Source organism: Schistocerca piceifrons, chromosome 11 (genome assembly GCF_021461385.2).
Source record: "Schistocerca piceifrons isolate TAMUIC-IGC-003096 chromosome 11, iqSchPice1.1, whole genome shotgun sequence".
Taxonomy (NCBI): Eukaryota; Metazoa; Arthropoda; class Insecta; order Orthoptera; family Acrididae; genus Schistocerca; species Schistocerca piceifrons.
Genome location: NC_060148.1, coordinates 3,204,256 through 3,224,462, shown reverse-complemented (window position 1 = coordinate 3,224,462; position 20,207 = coordinate 3,204,256). Strand labels below are relative to the sequence as shown.

The 20,207-nt window shown below is 37.9% G+C and overlaps 1 long non-coding RNA gene across 1 annotated transcript in view; it reads left to right on the top strand.

Annotated features, from left to right (window-relative positions):
• The first annotated feature begins 2,741 nt into the window (after window positions 1-2,741).
• The window catches only part of LOC124720240, a 56,348-nt gene continuing 38,882 nt past the window's right edge, over window positions 2,742-20,207 (top strand). The window contains exon 1 of the long non-coding RNA XR_007006094.1: window positions 2,742-2,875. This is a non-coding gene — a long non-coding RNA (uncharacterized LOC124720240). The remainder of the gene's footprint in view (window positions 2,876-20,207) is intronic.

The window sequence follows — 20,207 nt, the reverse complement described above, 5'->3', positions numbered from 1 at the left end:
TCGTGAAATCGTCGGAAAGTAGTTCTATGAACACTACCGCGTGATCTACTGTGGTAATCATGTGGCTATGATTAAATAAAAGATATTAGTACAACTGGGTACTGAAACCCGCAGAGATGGATTCACAGTCTCGGCACTTACGCACTCAGCCAACGAACTGCCCTGTTACTAACAATTAACAGAGAACTGTCATCAAGTGTAGCTGTGTCGCTGACCACAAATGATATCTCACATATGTTCACTGATTTGATTTCTATCGAGCATTCATATCCAGCAGAACGAAGAGTCCTTCAGATCCTAAGTAACCTTTCAATCAAAATAGTCGGATCTTCTTTCCCCGAATTAAATTCGGCAGCACTGTGTGTTGTCAGTATGACAGAGCTAGTATTGTACATTTATTGTACATTTTATATGAGAGCCATAGTGATTTAATTGTTATTTTCACCGTTTGAAAAAAAAAAAAAAACATGAAACAACTGTTTCCGACTGGAAACCAGAAAACTCCTTATAGAAAACTGATGATAATGTGCGTTCGACGGAGGACAGTGGTATATATTAAGACTTATTTCAGACAGTAAATGCACAACCTAGAAATTTCACCTGACGATTATTTATCACAGATCCAGTTACATACCACACAAAGATTCAAAAGATAATAAACTTTTTGTTTTGGAATTATTAATGATACGTTACAGGGAAACAAAATCAAGAGCAGATCGAAAGAACGCAGTATTCGCCTTTGCACAAGAATGTTTCAGCTGTTGGTTTGCTGTTTCAAATGCAATGCTACACACCTCCCAGGAAAAGGGATGTTTTTACGATTTAGTGATGGCTACACAGGAGTATTGGCAGGTGTTTCTGTATTCACGTGTTTGTACTTTTCACCGGTGATAGATGCTGTGTTAATGTGTTTACATTTTTTAAAGACGTTTAATAGAACAAAGTTTCATGTTTAAGTCCAAATTATGAAGCGAGAGAGGTGATTACCCCAGCATTAATCCACCGGGCGTGTTTTCTGGAGGCGTGGGGTTCAAAACCCATACGATCGTCCTGGGTTTTCCCATGCTGTTACGATGAATGCTGGAATGGTTCCACTGATACGACAATGGCAGAGTTTTTGCCCTATACCGCCTAATCCTTTCGTGCTTTGTGTGTGTCTCATATATGTTTACATTGTTTCTATAATACATCTGACATGAGCGATACTTTTCTGCTAAATGTTGTAAGCAAGAACAATAGCGCAAATGAAATAAATATATACTGAGAAGGCAGGAAGAAGTCCTTCATACTGAAGAACAGCTCCTTTACGTAATTATTTTACTTGGTCCACCTTGCTCACTTAGGCGGATTCGACACAAGCACGACATACATCTGATAAAAACAATTCGGGCTATTGTTTCAATAGCCTCCTACGGATCTTTAATGTTGATTTCACTTTATTTGTTGACAACTTCAAAACAAACTACTTCCGCTGTAAGATCATACCGAAGTAAAACATTTTAAAAACGTCTTGTTTTCAGGACGGGAAACATGACTAAGCAACGGAATGGCTCGATTCTTAATGTGTGTCGATTACATTTTGAATAAAAGGTTCTCTTCTGAAAGCAAACACCAGAGTTCTGTAGAAAATTGCCGCAATGTCTTAAAAATTGTCGCAAGGCACGCTGATCTACTAAAATGTTGTTGAGCAACCAACGACCAAGTTCCATGGTAATCAGGCACTCTTAAGTGAAATCGATTAAGCCGTATGCGTCCGCAGGCACAATTTATGTCAAGGCCATCACACACCGCACAAAACACGCTCATTTCGAAAAAAGGAACCATATACATTCCTGAACAACAATAATTGTTACTAAAGAAGTTGTGAACTGTACAAACATGTATGTGCAAATAACTATTAATACACGCAGTCGACGATGCGAATAGCTGTTTTATGCTCTAAGATGCGCAATTTATCCCGCTTCCGGAATAATTTGGTGCAAAAATAATGCAGCTTAACTACTTGTCAAAGACCACACAATATGCATACTACAATAAAACTAATGAGAAATTTTGACATCTGTCACAAACATAAAAAAATACTTACAGATATTTTTACTGGCTCCAAAGACCGTTCGGCACAAAACTGTTTTTACACACACTCAACTTTTCCACTACCGATAGCAAAATACAACTAGAGATAACGTCGTACAACTACTTGCTGTAATCCCAAGCGAGCGATCGGTGATAAGATTACGGTACCCTCTCCACGTGTTATCTGTCATAAGATTACTCTCGTCCTGAAAAATTTGAAAATCGCCGTCTGTCGTTCTCTGTAAGCCTCTAATGAACGCTTTTTCATACAGGGAAAAAGTAAGGTTAGAATTCGAAATAAGTATCATTCAGCAGAGACAATAAGAATGTGACAATGCAATGTAAATACTACACTGTGTGAACTAATACTCAATGCTGAGTGATTATGTTTACTTCGACATTCTTCTTTTTCCATGGAACTTACAATTTGGCGAGAAAACTGCAATGTGAAGTGACATCTGGAATACGATGTGAGCTACGCCCCTCCATGGCTCACACGTATGGTAAATGAATAAAGAATTTGCGCTGAAGGTGCAAGATCTTACCTTTTGATCTGCATTTTCCTTCGAAATAAGCACGTTAAACGCTCGTTTAAAAAACCACAAGAACACACGAATACCACAACAAATCTATACACTTTTCAAAGATGACCCCACTGATGTCAGTGATTGCACTAGTAATGTATCCTCCACTGCAACGCGGGAGCAGCCTTGCCCACCGAAACAACTGACTAGCGAGTAGCGATATATGGCTTCGTGGGCATCTGTTGAATTGTAGTTGCAGACTAATTTGTAAAAGAAAGGTACTCTGTGTATTGGTGAATTTTTTAAACAAATCAGTAGTTATAACATAATTTCAGTAAGAACGGGATAGATGCCAAACTTCATGTTGCCATCTCTCGTAAAACGAGAAAGGGAATCTGTTTGGGATGGAATTGCGTAACAATTTTGAGGTTAACTGGTTTGTTTCTAGTATTGCACTTCAAATGTACACATTTGAAGAAGATAGAATTGTTTTCTTGCATAACATGTAAGAAGTCGTATTATCAAGCTACTGAGTGTGCAAGGTAAATGTATAGAGTGAACGGGATCCACTGAGTTTCACCCATGATTGACTAGTCCAACGAAAAGGTGAGTTTTTATAGTGCAATTACAGGGATTAATTTGAAGCTGCAGTATGATTCGTAGTGTATCCACAATCAATAGACGCTATAGTGGATCTTACACGTTTCTCGGCACATTCGTAAAAAAGAAGGAAAAAACGAGCGAACACATTTCGTTTTCAGATACTAACTTGTATTCTTGTGGAGTTGTACTTGCAGTTGCGTGGATTGTGGCCAGTTAGGTACCTGTTCTATAGATTGCATTCACGATGAATGTTATATTGTGGTACGTGTTTACAGAAGCAACCTGTATTATATCTAGAGGATAAAAAAAAAAAATTTGTGCCTTCATTCTGTTAATTTACAGTTTTTTTCCTGTAAAAAATTATGGATTAGTTATATTCAAGAATTTCTCGAGAGTATAGGAGTTGTTAAGGAAAACCTCTTTAATATCTGTATGATAACACTACTGCTATATGTCAGGTATTTTATTTCCATAGGTAGACTGAAAAAGTATTTAATAGCTGCACATTTCATCCCGTTATATACCAAAGTTGATATGTTAAAGGTCAATGCAGATCATTTTTTCTTAAAGTGCTGCCCATGTGAATATCTTTACAAACATGGATGGATTGTTGATAAAGAAAAAAAAAAATAGTTCATGATTGAATTTTTCCTGATTGTTTTCATCAAAATGCACACCAAATAACTTCAGAATTTTAGAACCTAAGGATTTTAGAAACTGATGTAAGGAGTGACATTGGAGACAAGCTACAGCCATTTGTTTTAGTCATCACTGTAGAGAAGTCCAGTGGTGACATAAATCAATCTGTCTGGGAACACACCCTGAATTAATGATGCACTACTTAAGTGACAAAGAACTCTTTCGTATTAGAGGGCAACGTTATTTTAGGGTCTTATTGGAAACATAATCCACTCCATATCAACTTTCACTTTCTGGAGTCATCATGATCTTCCTTATTTTATAGGGTATATGAGATTATTTTTTACTTTACTGAATTTCTTTGTATTGTTTCAGGAAATACGGAAGCGTCCGATCCTGCCCGTCTGCTTTGACTCATGACGTCACAAATATGGCGGAAACAAAAACAAACACACACACTTTCCACAAGAAGCTTAATGACACTAACGGGACAAGCGCGGGAAATGGGGTGTTTTGGGTGGGGGGCAAACTAAATATAAACAAATTTAGACGCCTTGCGTAGCTACAACGTGTAAGTGAAGACAGCCATGCATGAATACCCACCCACCTCCCCAGGGGTCGTAACCCCTGCAACCCATAGAAGATAAAGATGCTTCAGTAGGTGGTTAGTGTTTTTTGTCTTTAAAAAAAAAAAATCTCACGAGATAGAACGAACAGATCAGAAAAGTAAATAAAATAAGATAAAACAGAACTGGAGACAGCCAGACTCAAACCAAACTCCGCGCTGTCACGACGTCACACACGACAACACCCTTACGTCACGGGTCAAAGCCGACGCGTGGGATCGGACGCTTCTGTCGACCCTTGTTTCATTAGTGTACTGTTTTGCTTTCTATTCTGAGCTATTTGCACCAATTTTCTCATCTATTTTTGTAAAACTTAATTATTTGTATAATCTGTTGCACATGAACCATCATTTACAATGCTCACCTTATCTTTTACAGAAATAAGGTCATCTATGGCCTCTTTTGGTCTCACTCTTTTAACATTCCATATTGATCTGTCAGTTTCAGACAAGATGTACATACTCCTGGATTTTCGTACATTTCTTAAAGTTACTGTACTGTTTATAAAATGAAAGTATTTCTGGATGATAACTTGTTCTTAGAAGATAGATTAAGGAAAGGCAAACCTACATTTCTAGCATTTGTAGACTTAGGGAAAGCTTTTGACAATGGTGACTGGAATACTCTCTTTCAAATTCTGAAGGTGGCAGGGGTCAAATACAGTGAACAAAAGGCTATTTAAAATTTGTACAGAAACTAGATGACAGTTACAAAGAGTCGAGGGGCATGAAAGGGAAGCAGTGATTGGGGAGGGAGTGAGACAGGGTTGTAGCCTATCCCGGATGTTATTCAATCTGTTTATTGAGCAACCAGTAAAGGAAACAAAAGAAAAGTTCGGAGTAGGAATTAAAATCCATGGAGAAGAAATAAAAACTTTGAGGTTTGCCGACGTCATTGTAATACTGTCAGAGACAGCAAGGGACCTGGAAGACCAGTTGAACGGAATGGAGTGTCTTGAAAGGAGGATATATGATGAACATCAACAAAAGCAAAACGAGGATAATGGAATGTAGTTGAATTAAATCGGGTGATGCTGAGGGAATTAGATTAGGAAATGAGACACTTAAAGTAGTAAATGAGTTTTTCTGTTTGGGGAGCACAATAATTGGTGATGGTCAAAGTAGAGAGGATATAAAATGTAGACTGGCAATGGCAAGAAAAGCGTTTCTGAAGAAGAGAAATTTGTTAACATCTGACACATTTAAGTGTCAGGAAGTTTTTGCTGAAAGTATTGCTATGGAATGTAGCCATGTATGGAAGTGAAACATGGACAATAAATAATTTAGACAAGAAGAGAATAGAAGCTTTTGAAATGTGGTGCCACAGAAGAATGCTGAAGATTAGATGGGTAGATCATGTAACTAATGAGTAGGTACTAAATAGAATTGGGGAGAAGAGGAATTTGTGCCACAACTTGACTAGAAGAAGGGATCGGTTGGTAGGACATGTTCTGAAGATCAGGGGTTCACAAATTTAGCATAGGAGGGCAGTGTGGAGGGTAAAAATCGTAGAGGGAGACCAAGAGATGAACACACTAAACAGATTCAAAAGGATGTAGGTTTCAGTAGGTACTGGAAGATGAAGCAACTTGCACAGGATAGAGTAGCATGGAGAGCTGCATCAAACCAGTCTCTGGACTGAAGGCAACAACAACAACGACTTGTTCTATCTATTTTGTACAAGTTCTTTTCTTTATTGTGAATAGTTTGATACTTGTAATCATGCAAAGTTTCTTTAACAATTTTCCATTATTACTTTTAAATATTATTTTAGGATTACAACTATAAAAATGGATTCAGTCTCATTAAGAAATATTTTGGATTTGGAGTTAGCATTAGATTAATTGTAAACTTCACCTGAATCAATATTTTTTAAGCTTTCTTTAAAATCTTCAGTAATCATGTTGTTATTCAGCCTGATTGGTTTCTTTGAGTTTTTGAGCTGTGCATCATGATCTGACTATACTTTTATGACTGGGTGAACATGTCTCTCTTTAACAGCTGCTTGTTGTTCGAATATGCTATCCTTATGGTCAAAGCAGTTCATCATCAAGATGGTGTACACCAAAATTTCAAGCTTATCCAATAAGGCAAGCATGACATCACTTTTTACACATGTGAACAGACACACATAATATGAAAAATACCGAATTGAAGAAATAACGCGAAACTAACGAGACATCAGTGAAAGTTACAGGATTTTGGGTGGGGTCAAACTAAATATGTGATAGTCTCAATAACGAAGACATAGTAAAACAAAAATCGAGCCTATGAAATCTTCAGTAATCAACATAACGACAGTAAAAAGACTCGGAAAAAAACTGGTATTGGAAATTTAACTTGACCTATAAAGCTCAAATTAATTTCACTATACCACCAACCCATACATAGCTTCAAAACCTGCTACTGCAAATTCCACTGGACCTATACACCTGAACAAAATCCATGATACCACAAAACCACACCAAATTAAAAAAAAAAAATCTATTCCCTAATACTTCACTTGCCCTATATAACACGAAGTCTGCAATAGCAAAAAACTAAAATTCATGCATATAACTAATATCAAAAACCTGATCTCACCAGTGTGGGTAAAACAAGCTCCGTGTTGCCTATCAATCACAGTACAACACCAGTAACCCTGTTGACATCATTGTCCAAATATTTTGAGAAGGGGATAACTTCTCACGATTGGGGTTCAAAGACCTCTAGAATTTTTTAAAGGACATCATATTTGCTGTCGACTGTAGAAATTATTTATTTCATCATTGCAATTTCGGGCTTTGGGCCATTTTCATGTGGTAATGCAAAAGATTTGGTCTAGCACATGTCAGACTTTAAATGATTATGCTGTGTCTATACAGTGAAAAGGCCTATTTCTGGTGATGTGTATATATGTTGGAGGATTTTAAAGTCTGACATGTGCTGAAGCAAAATCTTTTGCATTATCACTTAAAAATGGCCCAAAGGCCGAAATTGCAAGAGTGAAAGAAATAACTTCTACAGTCACTGGCGAATATGTTCTTTAAAAAATATTCTGGAATAGTATCTCACCTTAGCAACAATAATATCCTCAGCAAATCGTAGTTTGGGGTTTCAGAAGAGCTGGTCTACTGAGAATGCCATTTACATGTTCAATCGTCAGATTTTACAAGCATTAAATAATAAAATCTCGTAGATAATTTGAAGTTTTGCAGGATTGATAGTATAGCCGACCAGTGGATAATGTCGTCATGTCTAACAAAAGAATACAGAAAGTTGTACCTAATAATCCGAGAAATGTACTCTAGGATCAGCATTCTGACTGGGGAGGAATCACATACGGGGTTCCCTAAGGCTCAGGTCTATTATTGTTTCTGATGTATGTAAACGATATTTCATTTAGCGATACAACAGACAGAGTCAGTTCTTTTTGCAGATGACACAAGTATTGTAATCAATCAAAGCATCCATATAGAAACAGAAGAAATGGTAAAAAAAGTTCTTAAAACTATCATTGAAGGGTTGTCTGTAAATGCTCTCGGCCTCAATTTTAAAGACACAACATACGCATTACTGCACGTGTAGGGCTTCTACATCAGTGATAACTGTAACTTATGGTGAGGAAATGATAAATGGGGTGGAAACTTCAAAATCCTTAAGTGACCATATTGATGGGAATTTAAACTGGTAAAAAGCCCATTTTGGAACTCCTAAAACAAGTTTGTCGAACTACATTTGAACTTAGTCATTGCAAATCGAGGGAAAAGACAAATTGGTAGGTCGACGTACTTTACACGTTTTCATTCGATAATGTCGTGGAATATTGTTCTGGGTAACTCGTCTGTTTAAGGAGTTGGGCATTCTGACTACTGCTTCCCAGTATATTCATTTCCTCATGAAGTTTGTTGTAAATAATCCACTACAGTTCGAAAGGAAGAATATGTACATAATTACAATACCAGAAGGAAAAATGACGTTCGTTAAGATTGTCTTTAGTACAAAAAAGGGTGGACAATACTGCAGCAAAAATTGTTGATCATGTACCCTGTGATACAAAGTGTCTGACAGACAACAAAGTAAAACCAAATAGTAACTCACATCTGCACTTTTTTTTTTTAACTAGAAATGTGCAGCATGTAACCATAAATATAAATTAATTTGGGGGGTGAATGGAAAATGACTCATTCCACACCATTGCGATTTATTGCGCAAAATGATCTGAGTAACTCGAAACTAACGAACGCTGCTTTAACACCAGTTTCGATATGTAATAAACACACGGATATACACACAAAAACACATACCGTACGTACTACAGTAAAAAATGAAACCACGGAAACATACTTATTGACCTAAGTCAGCCGACACGCAAATATAGCAATCTTGCAGTAACAAAAATAATAAGTCATCAACACAATCTTTCAAATGGTCACATTAGACTTTTCAAACCAGATGTCATCGTGCCAACACTGTTACACGTACTGGTTGTCAGTCTCACACCTTCTCCACAGATGTGCCCATTTCTCATACTTGGCGATTAAACTGAACCCTAGGAATTTAATTGTGGCCCCCAGTGTGCCATGCAGGGACTTACTCATGAACTTTGTTGTCATATTCATAACTGACAAAAAATGAAACAGTAAATTAAATATCCAACCATAAACAACACACACGCTGATCATTTCAAACCTGAAAAGGAATCTATTGTCCATGACTGTCAACGTCAAAATAACATTTCAGCAAACTGCCACAAACTATTCCTATTTTATTCTCACAAACAGCACTCGAGAAGTCGTGGGAGTCACACACAGCACTAACAAACAGTTTACGGAACTAACGACCTCACAGTGGACACTCCAGCACACCCTCTGCAAGCCGTTTCAGGTCTGTAACACAACACAGCAGAGTCACATCACAGGTTAAACATTAAAGTAGTCGTTCGTTACCGTAAACTTCGGGTGACCCATTTGTATGTGACTGGTAGCACCTCTGGACGTCTTTTTCTGTCAGGTCCTTCAAGAAATGTACATTAAATTCGTCATTAATAATAATCCCTTCTTTCTGTCTGACAGACAGTACACTAAACCTTCATAATTCCAACAGTTATCTGTGGGAGACCTATATACTGTAACCATCGTAACTACAGTTACGTGTCCCTCATATTAACTCAAAAGCACACGATTCTGTATCCTGATCTTTTACAGAATCTACATAGGCCAGTGTTTCGCATTTACACGTTTTTTTCCATATATAACGACTGCTCCTCTGTCCGTATTGTACTTAAATGAGTGTGCAACTAATTTGTAATCATGTACATAAAGCCCCTGTCCGTATTTGGTGATCAGGTAGACAAATGACATCAGTTTCATTCCGACTGCTAAGGCATTGCAAACAAATTAACAACTCAAACAGTGGAAACTCCAGGTTGAAATGTCAACAGAATAAGGAAGAGGATAGATTGGCCAAAAGTTGTGTGTAGCAATATTTTAGTTGTGTTTGTCTGCAACTCAATGTGTGTGTTCCTTATATTGTAAATTATCAACTCATTTACTTTATTTTTGACCCCCCCCCCCCCCTCAAGTGTCTAACAAAGCAAGTTGATTTCAACTTTCCCTCTATTATTACAAAATCAACTGGGAATATGTCAATTTAATTTGCTTTAAACCTTATGCCTGCATTCTGAGTTTGACTAAAGTCACTGTCTCACCAGACCCTGCAATCACAGGGTTTTGTCTTAGTGTGGGTTTGGCTCCCCCCCCCCCCCCCCCCCCCCCCCTTATGTATTCGTCTAATAGATATACTAACTTCTCTTTACCCCTCATATTCTGGCGTTGCTAGTGAGGACTGGTAGGGATTGTATTTAATACCACACAAAACACACAACTAAGATAGCATACACAAAATATAGGTAATATCATATGGGGAAAAAAGGAATGTCTTTAATTATGTCCTTTCTCCAGTCTCATTTCAATAGCTTGCTGACTACTTGAACATACTGACACAAATAAAACAAAGAAGCTGCTACAGAAATATCCTTTCTGTGAAAAAAATAAAATAAAAAAAATAAACATGTCATACATATTCTTGAGCAAAGTGGCAGACATGTCATTGTGAATAACTAGTGTATTGCTCAATGTCACATGAACTGAACTGTTATATATTAGCATATTTTTCAACTCTTTCGTAATTGAACATAATGCATTGATGTTATTTATTACTGGAGGAAGTTTATTGAAAGCTGTCCTGTATAGGTCCTTGGTAAGTGTTTCTCTATCAAAATCATTTTTTCTTCTTCTTCTGTTGTAAATGTTAACTAGTCTGCTCAATGCTGAAAATTACTAGTGGTTGAATATTTGTTTACAGAAATCACGTGTTACGCTGTGGCTAGCATTGCTGCCTCTGGATCACGGGGTTCCAGGTTCAATTCCTCACTGGGTTGGTGATTTTTCTCAGCACATGTGTCACATGAACTGAACTGTTATATATTAGCATATTTTTCAACTCTTTCGTAATTGAACATAATGCATTGATGTTATTTATTACTGGAGGAAGTTTATTGAAAGCTGTCCTGTATAGGTCCTTAGTAAGTGTTTGTGTTGTCATCATCATCATTCGTGACCGAGGCTAGATTGGACTGTGTAAAAAGTGGGGCTTTGTACGGGCACTGATGACTGCGCAGTTGTTCGGCTCACAAACCAATAATCATCCTCTGTTATGCTTGTTGTTTTTTTACAGTAAATACTCTCTTTCCAAGTCCTAAACTCTCCTACAGTGTTATTCTATGTTTAATTTAGACATACTTAACGTGGGGTAGGAATGGGCATTATTTCCTAACATTTTCATTCTCAAAATCAGCACTCTTGTGGTTGTGAAAGGTGAACAGGCTTCCAAGGATAGGCTTTGAATAATGAATCACATGTATTCCATTTAATACGCAGTATTGATGAACATTGAGCAGTTCTACCTCCCAAAGAACTGACAATCACTGATATGTAATGTGTACAGATTATACCTCTTAATTATGGGTGTGGCAAAAATGAAACTTTCTTTGCCAGTTCCTGAGAACAACTTAAGTTTTCTGTGAAACTGAGTAATACAGATAGTTCCACTAAATTCATGACGTATTAGGAATTGTGCACACGTCGTTTAAATAATGTGGAAATAACATTTATCAGTATAAATGATGTATACAACATATTGATAATGTTAACTGGTGCGACCAATAATTCTTATTGGTCTGACAAACATATTAAACAATAAAAGAAACAATGGAAACTGCAGGTAGGAATATCAGCAATGGAGAAAAAGACATTACTACCTAACATGAAGAAGACGTGTTAAGTTGCAGACAGGCAGAGTTGAAATTTAATTGTGCTTGTCTGCAGCGTAATGTGGCTGCTCTACATCAAGTAATAAATTGTTTGGAGCATCTGCATCTTCAAAGTTTCATACAGCAACACTAATGAATGGAGTCACAGACCTTAATCTAGATGGTTTGAAACTCATTTTAAGAAAGAAAAGAATGAAACAAATAATAATAATAATAATAATAATAATAATAATAAACCCCGTGGAGGCCCAGTATGTTCTGCCAGTCGTAAAAGGTGACGAAAAGAACAAACCACTAATAGGGCTAACCCCCCTTTTAGTGCGGTTAGTTGGTTCAGGACAGAACTAATGAAGCCTCGGACAAGCCCTGTCATGGTCGGGGATGACACTTGAACCCTATGCCCGCCCACAATGGTAACGACACTGCTAGCCACACGGAAAATGATTTAAATCCAAATAGAGGTGTTTTGCAGGACATGCTTCCTGCAACCACTCTAGAAGGAAAACAGACAGAGGATGAGATGGTCAGATGAAGTTAACAGACACCTCATGTTCTGTTATTACCAAGCAACAAACTTAGGAACGAACACAACTGGATACAGATCACAAGTATACACAACATTTATTACCAGATACCCAGAATTAAAATTTTAACAGAACGACTAGCTGATCAGATCCGTGTAATAATCAAAAATAACAGGATACCCCAGTCAGAATTAGAAAACATCAAACAACAAGTACAACAAATACTAGAACAAAATAATGTGCAATCAGAAGAAGAAGAAAATACAGTAATGGACTCAAACAAACAAAGAACAACACGCACAATCAGAGGAAAACAAAATCTTAAGACAGCCACCAGAACAAGCACAAATAGAACACGAAGTGACACACATGTTAGATATAGAAGAAAAATTTCAGCTGACATATATAGAATACAAAGACACAAATACAGACATTAGACCATTCTTGCAGAGACCACCAAATAACCCACATGTCGAAACAACAATAACAACTATCAACACAATCATACACAACAAAATAAATGAAAATACAACTATGGAAGAGTTACAACTACTGGTTTATATAGGAGCACTAACTACACTAAATATACACACTAGGCAGAGATCAGAACCAACCAACACACAGAAGAAACCCACAAAACCAGCATGGCAACACAGGCTACAGATCAGAATAGAAAAACTGAGAAAAGACATCGGACAGCTAACACAATTTATAAGAAATGAAATGTCAGAAAAAAAACCCAAAAAGGTTAGGTAAAATCTCACAACAAGAAGCGATAGAGCAATTAGATGAAAAGAAGCACAAATTACAAGCGTTGGCCAAATGACTTAGAAGATACAAAAAAAGTGAAAATAGAAGGAAACAAAACCAAACATTCAACACAAACCAAAAGAAATTTTACCAGACAATAGATAACACACACATTAAAATAGACAATCCACCAAATATAACAGACATGGAACACTTCTGGAGCAACATATGGTCAAACCCGGCACCACATAACAAGCATACACGGTGGATACAAGCAGAAACAAACACATGCAAGATGATACCACAAATGCCTGAAGTGATAATTTTGCAACATGAAGTCACCTGAGCAATTAATTCTACTCACAATTGGAAAGCCCCTGGAAAAGATAAAATAGCAAATTTCTGGCTAAAGAAGTTCACTGCAACACATTCACATTTAACTAAATTATTTAACAGTTACATTGCAGACCCATACACATTCCCTGATACACTTACACATGAAATAACTTATATGAAACCTAAAGATCAAGCAGACACAGCAAACCAGCAAATTATCGCCCCATAACATGCCTACCAACGATATACAAAATATTAACTTCAGTCATTACACAGAAATTAATGACACATACAACACAGAACAAAATTATAAATGAAGAACAAAAGGGCTGTTGCAGAGGAGCACGAGGATGTAAAGAGCAACTGATACTAGATGCAGAGGTGACATATCAAGCTAAAACTAAACAAAGGTCGCTACACTATGCTTACATTGATTACCAAAAAGCTTTTGATAGTGTACCCCACTCATGGTTACTACAAATATTGGAAATATACAAAGTAGATCCTAAATTGATACAGTTCCTAAACATAGTAATAAAAAATTGTAAAACCACACTTAATATCCAAACAAATCCAAATACTATCACATCACAGCCAATACAGATTAAACGTGGAATATACCAAGGAGACTCATTAAGTCCTTTCTGGTTCTGCCTTGCTCTGAACCCACTGTCGAACATGCCAAATAATACAAACTATGGATACAATATCACTGGAACATACCCACACAAAATCACACATTTGCTATACATGGATGATCTAAAACTACTGGCAGCAACAAATCAACAACTCAACCAATTACTAAAGATAACAGAAGTATTCAGCAATGATATAAATATGGCTTTTGGAACAGACAAATGTAAGAAAAATAGCATAGTCAAGGGAAAACACACTAAACAAGAAGATTACATATTGAATAACCACAGTGACTCCATAGAAGCGATGGAAAAAGCAGATGCCTATAAATATCTAGGATACAGGCAAAAAAATAGGAATAGATAATACAAATATTACAGAAGAACTAAAAGAAAAATATAGACTAAGACTAACAAAAATACTGAAAACAGAATTGACAGCAAGAAACAAGACAAAAGCTATAAATACTTATGCTATACCAATATTTACCTACTCATTTGGAGTATTGAAATGGAGTAACACAGACCTAAAAGCACTCAATACACTTACACGATCACAATGCCACAAATATAGAATACATCAGATACATTGAGCAACAGAAATATTCACATTAAGCAGGAAGGAAGGAGGAAGGGGATTTATCAACATAAAAAACCTACATTATGGACAGTTAGACAATTTAAGAAAATTCTTTATAGAACGAGCAGAAACTAGCAAAATACACAAAGCAATCACTCATATAAATACATCGGCTACACCACTGCAATTTCGTAACCACTTCTACAACCTTTTAGATCACATAACATCAACAGATACGAAGAAAGTAAATTGGAAAATGAAAACACTACATGGCAAGCACCCGTATCCTCTAACACAGCCACACATAGATCAAGACGCATCCAACATGTGGCTAAGAAAAGGCAATATATACAGTGAGATGGAAGGATTCGTGATTGCAATATAGGATCAAACAATAAACACCAGATATTACAGCAAGCATATTATTGAAACTCCCAATACCACAACAGATAAATGCAGACTTTGCAAACAACAAATAGAAACAGTAGATCACATCACAAGTGGATGTACAATACTAGCAAATACAGAATACCCCAGAAGACATGACAATGTAGCAAAAATAATACATCAACAGCTTGCCATACAACATAAACTTATAAAACAACATGTTCCCACATACAAGTATGCACCACACAATGTACTGGAGAATGATGAATACAAATTATACTGGAACAGAACCATTATAACAAATAAAACAACACCACATAACAAACCTGACATCATACCCACCAATAAAAAGAAGAAATTAACACAACTAATCGAAATACCCATACCCAATACGACAAACATACAGAAGAAAACAGGAGAAAAAATTGAAAAATACATCCAACTGTCTGAGGAAGTCAAGGACATGTGGCATCAGGATAAAGTTGACATCATACCAATTATACTATCAACTACAGGAGTCATACCACACAATATCCACCAGTACATCAATGCAATACAGCTACATCCAAACGTATATATACAACTACAGAAATCTGTAATTATTGATACATGTTCAATTACCCAAAAGTTCCTAAATGCAATGTAACATATGCCGCACAGTTAAAAGGAAGTCACGCTTGATCAAGGTCCGCATCACTTTCCATTTTTAACCAGACAAAACGTCTGAGAAAGGAAGGAAATAATAATAATAATAATAATACTACTTCGATTGATATCAGATGATTTCGAAAACTCGGGGAAAAGTTTAATACCTCACATTTCTTTACTGTTTCAGGCAGAATGTCCAGTATTTATCCTGAATTAATCTAAGAAATATTATTTAATTGGCGTACCTGCTGTGGAAACCAGTGTAAAGTACGTGGCGGAGGGTACCAGCACAGGACCACATGTTAGGATAGCTTCCTGTTTCAATTGGGATAGCAGTGTGGGAAGAATGACTGCTTAAACATTGTAGGGCTGTAGCCTCTCCCCGATGTTATTCAGTCGGTATATTGGGGTAGCAGTAAATGAAACTGTAGACGGTTCACTTGCGGGCCCCGGTCCGGCATCGGCACATTCAACTTTTGGGTGTATAGTGCAAGAGGATTCGTTGCCCTCCTCTAATTTCCACCCAGTGTTACATTACAAAGTGCGCGAGGTGCCGTTGGGATACTTTCCGAGCTGCACGAGGTCCGCACGAGCGGCGGCCCTAGACTGGTCGAGAGTACGTCTGCTCGCCGCAGCATCTCCACGCGAGACGTGAATCTGCTCACTGAGGCCCGCGACCGGTAAGGTTCTGTTACTCGCACCCAAAGTTATGACATTTTCTGACAGGGAGCAGATTATTCTGGACAGGTTGACCTGTCCAGTTTGCGAGATGCTACTGGATGGCAAAGTGAGTTACAGAACCGACCAGAAAGTGAGGAGTAACTAGAGAGGGAATTAATGTTCAAGGAGAAGTAATTAAAACTTGGTTTGCCAGTGAAATTGTAATTGTCAGAAATGGCAGAGCACTTACTGCAATGGCTAGTGCCTCGAAGAGAGGTTATGAGACAAACATCGACAAAACTAAAATAAGAGCAAGGGACTGAAGTAGAATTAAATCTGGCATTGATGAGAGAATTAGATTAGGAAATGACACACCAGTATCGGATGTGTGTCAGGCAGCAAAATAAGTGAAGACAGTCTAAGAAGAGTGATTGTAAAATTCAGACTGGCAATAGCAAGACGAGCATTTCTGAAAAAGAGAAATTTATTAACAACGAATTTAAATGTGTTGCAAAATCTTTACCGAAAATATTTGTCCGGAGTGTCACCTCGAACAGAGGTGAAACGTGGACGACAGGCAGTTCGTACGAGAGGGGAACAGATGCTTTCGAAATCTGGTGCTTCAGTATTGTGTTGAAGATTATATTGGATAACTGATGTTTTCTTCTTCTTTCCAGGCACTACAGCCCGTGTAGGGCCGGGTTATGTCTACCACCGGTGTCCTCCGATCCTCTCTCGAATTCGCCAGCCTTTTCCGGTCCTGTACTCCTATCCTTCTTAGATCTCTCTCTACATCGCCGGGCTGCCACAGTCTCTCTCTCCTCGCCGACTGACTACCGTCTGGTTTTGCTGTTAGCCATGTCTTTATCACCCGTTCTTCCATTCTCTGCACGTGCCCAAATTGTTGTCACCTTCGTGTATTGTCTACCAAATGGTTTTATGATCATTTTATAAACAATCCTCTTCAGCTGTCTCAAATTGTTTGAGGATCGCACGTTAAGGAAGCTGTAATAGCATCTGTTGCCTGTTACTATTTTTGCATGGTGCCGTATTACCTTCTGTAGCCGTACCTCCCAAATACTAAAACTTATTTACCTTTTCAAATGCTTCAGACGGGTCAACATGTCTCCACCTTGTTTTGTCTCTGGTGCCGATTGTATATTTATTTTTTTCCTCACTTATGACCGAGCCGAGTGCAGCTACTTTCCATTCTAAAACTACGTAGTTTTCCAGCAAATATTGTTTCTCTCGTGCACGGCTGCTTAACTGCAAATGCGACATTCCGAGTCGTCCTGTCGAAAATAGTACCATCTCTTTTGCTTGGGAGTTTATGCTTGACAGCCTCCAAAGCAAAGTTAAATAATATCAGTGATACAGAATCTCTGTGCTAAAAGTCCTTGAAATATTGGAAAATTATTCGAATATTTGCCATTAGCTTTTACTTTGCAGTCGGTTGTGCTTAGGGTCATTTTTGTGAGTCTCCTTAGCTCGGAAGGATCTACGTCTCCTGTCACACTTTCAAAAAACCGTTTATGTTGACACTGTTGTAAGCTGCTTTAAAATCCACACACAATTGATGCACAGTTATATTCAACTTTTAACACTTTTCCATTATTAATCTAAGAGCGAACATGTGATCTGTTGGTGTTTTTCTTCTTCCTGAAACTGCACTGATATTCTCAAATTGTGGCTCCTGCATACGGTCTTAATTTCTTATTCAGTATTGTAGCAAATATTTTGTAGGCAGCACTCACCAGTGCTATTCCTCTACGGTTATTGTAATTTGTTGTATTGCTCTTCTTATATATTGGTATAATGATTTATATGTTCCACATTTTTTTTACATCTCCATAATTTTTAAAACCAGTTTATGCATTTTTTCTAATATATCTACACCACCATACTTGACAATTTTGTTTAGTATCTTATCTTCCCCCACAGCGACATAGGTAGTGCCACAGACAGGATACACGAATTGTAGTGGCAATCGTTAAAACGGAGGTGCTTTTCGCTCGGACAGGATCTTGTCGTGAAATTTCGATCATTAGTTTTCTGCTCAGATTATAAAAACATTCTGTCGGCACCCGCCTACATACGGGGAAATGATCGTTACGATAATATAAGAGAAATCGGGACTTGCACAGAAAAGTTTAACTGCTCATTTTTTCTGCACGCCGTTCGAGAGTGGAACGGTAGAGAGACAGCTCGACGGTGGTTCTGCCAGTCACTTTATTGTGAATAGTAGAGTAATCTGGTAGATGTAGCTCTCTAGTAACTGATGCCCTTAACAGCTTCCATCACTCCTACCAATGGTGGTTCCTCTTCCTCATTATTGCTACCACATTGTTCCACCTGTTCCTCTTCTTCAAATTCCTGGATTTTCCTGAATTTCAGTAGTTTTTAAAATATTCTTCCCATCTTTTTATGATTTTACTTTCATTTCCAATAAACGTTCCTTCCTTATCCCAGTATATCATTGTCTGAGGCAACCAGCTTCGTTTTGTCTCTTCTGCTCCCTTAAACGTTCTTCTGATATCATTTTCATTTAACACTCTCTCGTCTTTCTCTCTCTTTTTCTCTAATTCTTTGTTTTGCCTTCTGCAAATAGCTTTTTTTTACGTCTTGTTTCTTCGTCATTTTGTCGGGTGGGCCGAGCGTCTTCTTCCCAGTTCTATTTTTTCTCCAGCTGCAGCTCGACTTTCATCGTATGTCGCTTTGCTCTTTCTATTAGCTGCCAATGATAACGGGTGCTAGCTTCCTCTTCCACGGTATTTGCTCTCATTCCTTCATCCATTTCTCTTCGGAAGTCCGGTCTTTCCCTCTCGTCGGTGACGATACAGTCCACATTACGCTTTCTATCTCTTACTTCACGGTAATAAATTTTCGTCAGTGTCGTCTGCCTGTACTCGACTGTTACCGTACAGTGGTCAGAGTGTTTATTAGTTCCTCTACTCACCTTAACATTCTTAACGTCTGTCCGAGCTGTGCCTTCTTCGGACAAGTACGTGATCTATCTGGTTGACTGTGTCTCTACCTGGAGATTTCTACCTTCCTTTGTAGAAATTATTTTGTGGGATACGGTGCTGGTTACGATCAGGTTTTTGCTTACGTCAAAATCGGCCGTGCTCAGTCCACTCCTCGTGTAGACTGTACTTTTCCACATTTTGTTTAAACCGCAGTGTCCAATGTGCTAACTTACCCGGGCCGCATTGGAAGAAGACTGAGTACTTTTGGGCCTCTCGTAATACGGTTGACACTAACAGTAATGCTGAGAGAGGGAGGAAAAAAGAAAAAGCCACGGAATGGGCCAACGAGAGAATGGCATTGTGTGGTGGAAGTTTCAAATTTAAAACATTCAGTTTGTCATAACTTTACATAAATGATTTTTTTCCACAGACTGTGTGGCCGGTGCTCACTTCTCGGGCTGCACTGGTACTCACTTTGAGCCGTACGTGGGCCGCAGGGTGCACGCTCGTGCACTAAACACTGTTTCTCTTCCTGCCTCTGCTTTCGTATCTCTAGGAGCACTTTCACACCATTTTCCACTATTTCACATTATGTCCCTTCGAGCTGTTCGTACCTGTCTTTGGCCTCGTCGTCTGCATCTTCTGTTAGAGCAGAGTGCATACGGTCCCATTTATGTTTTAAAAATGGATTAAAAGCAGTCTCGACCTCGGTAAAATATTTGTTTGAAACAGTAACCGGTTTCGGTCCGAATGTGACCGTCTTCGGACAGTTTGTACTGTGACGGTAGCGAACGAAGTAGGTGTTCTGGCTCCGCAAATGTCAACTTCAGCCGATAAAACCGATTACCGTTTCAAATAAATACTTTACTGTGCTAGAGACTGTTTTTAATCCCTTTTTAAATTATTTTTTAGGTAGACCACTGATTGTCTGAGAGAAATTTGTAA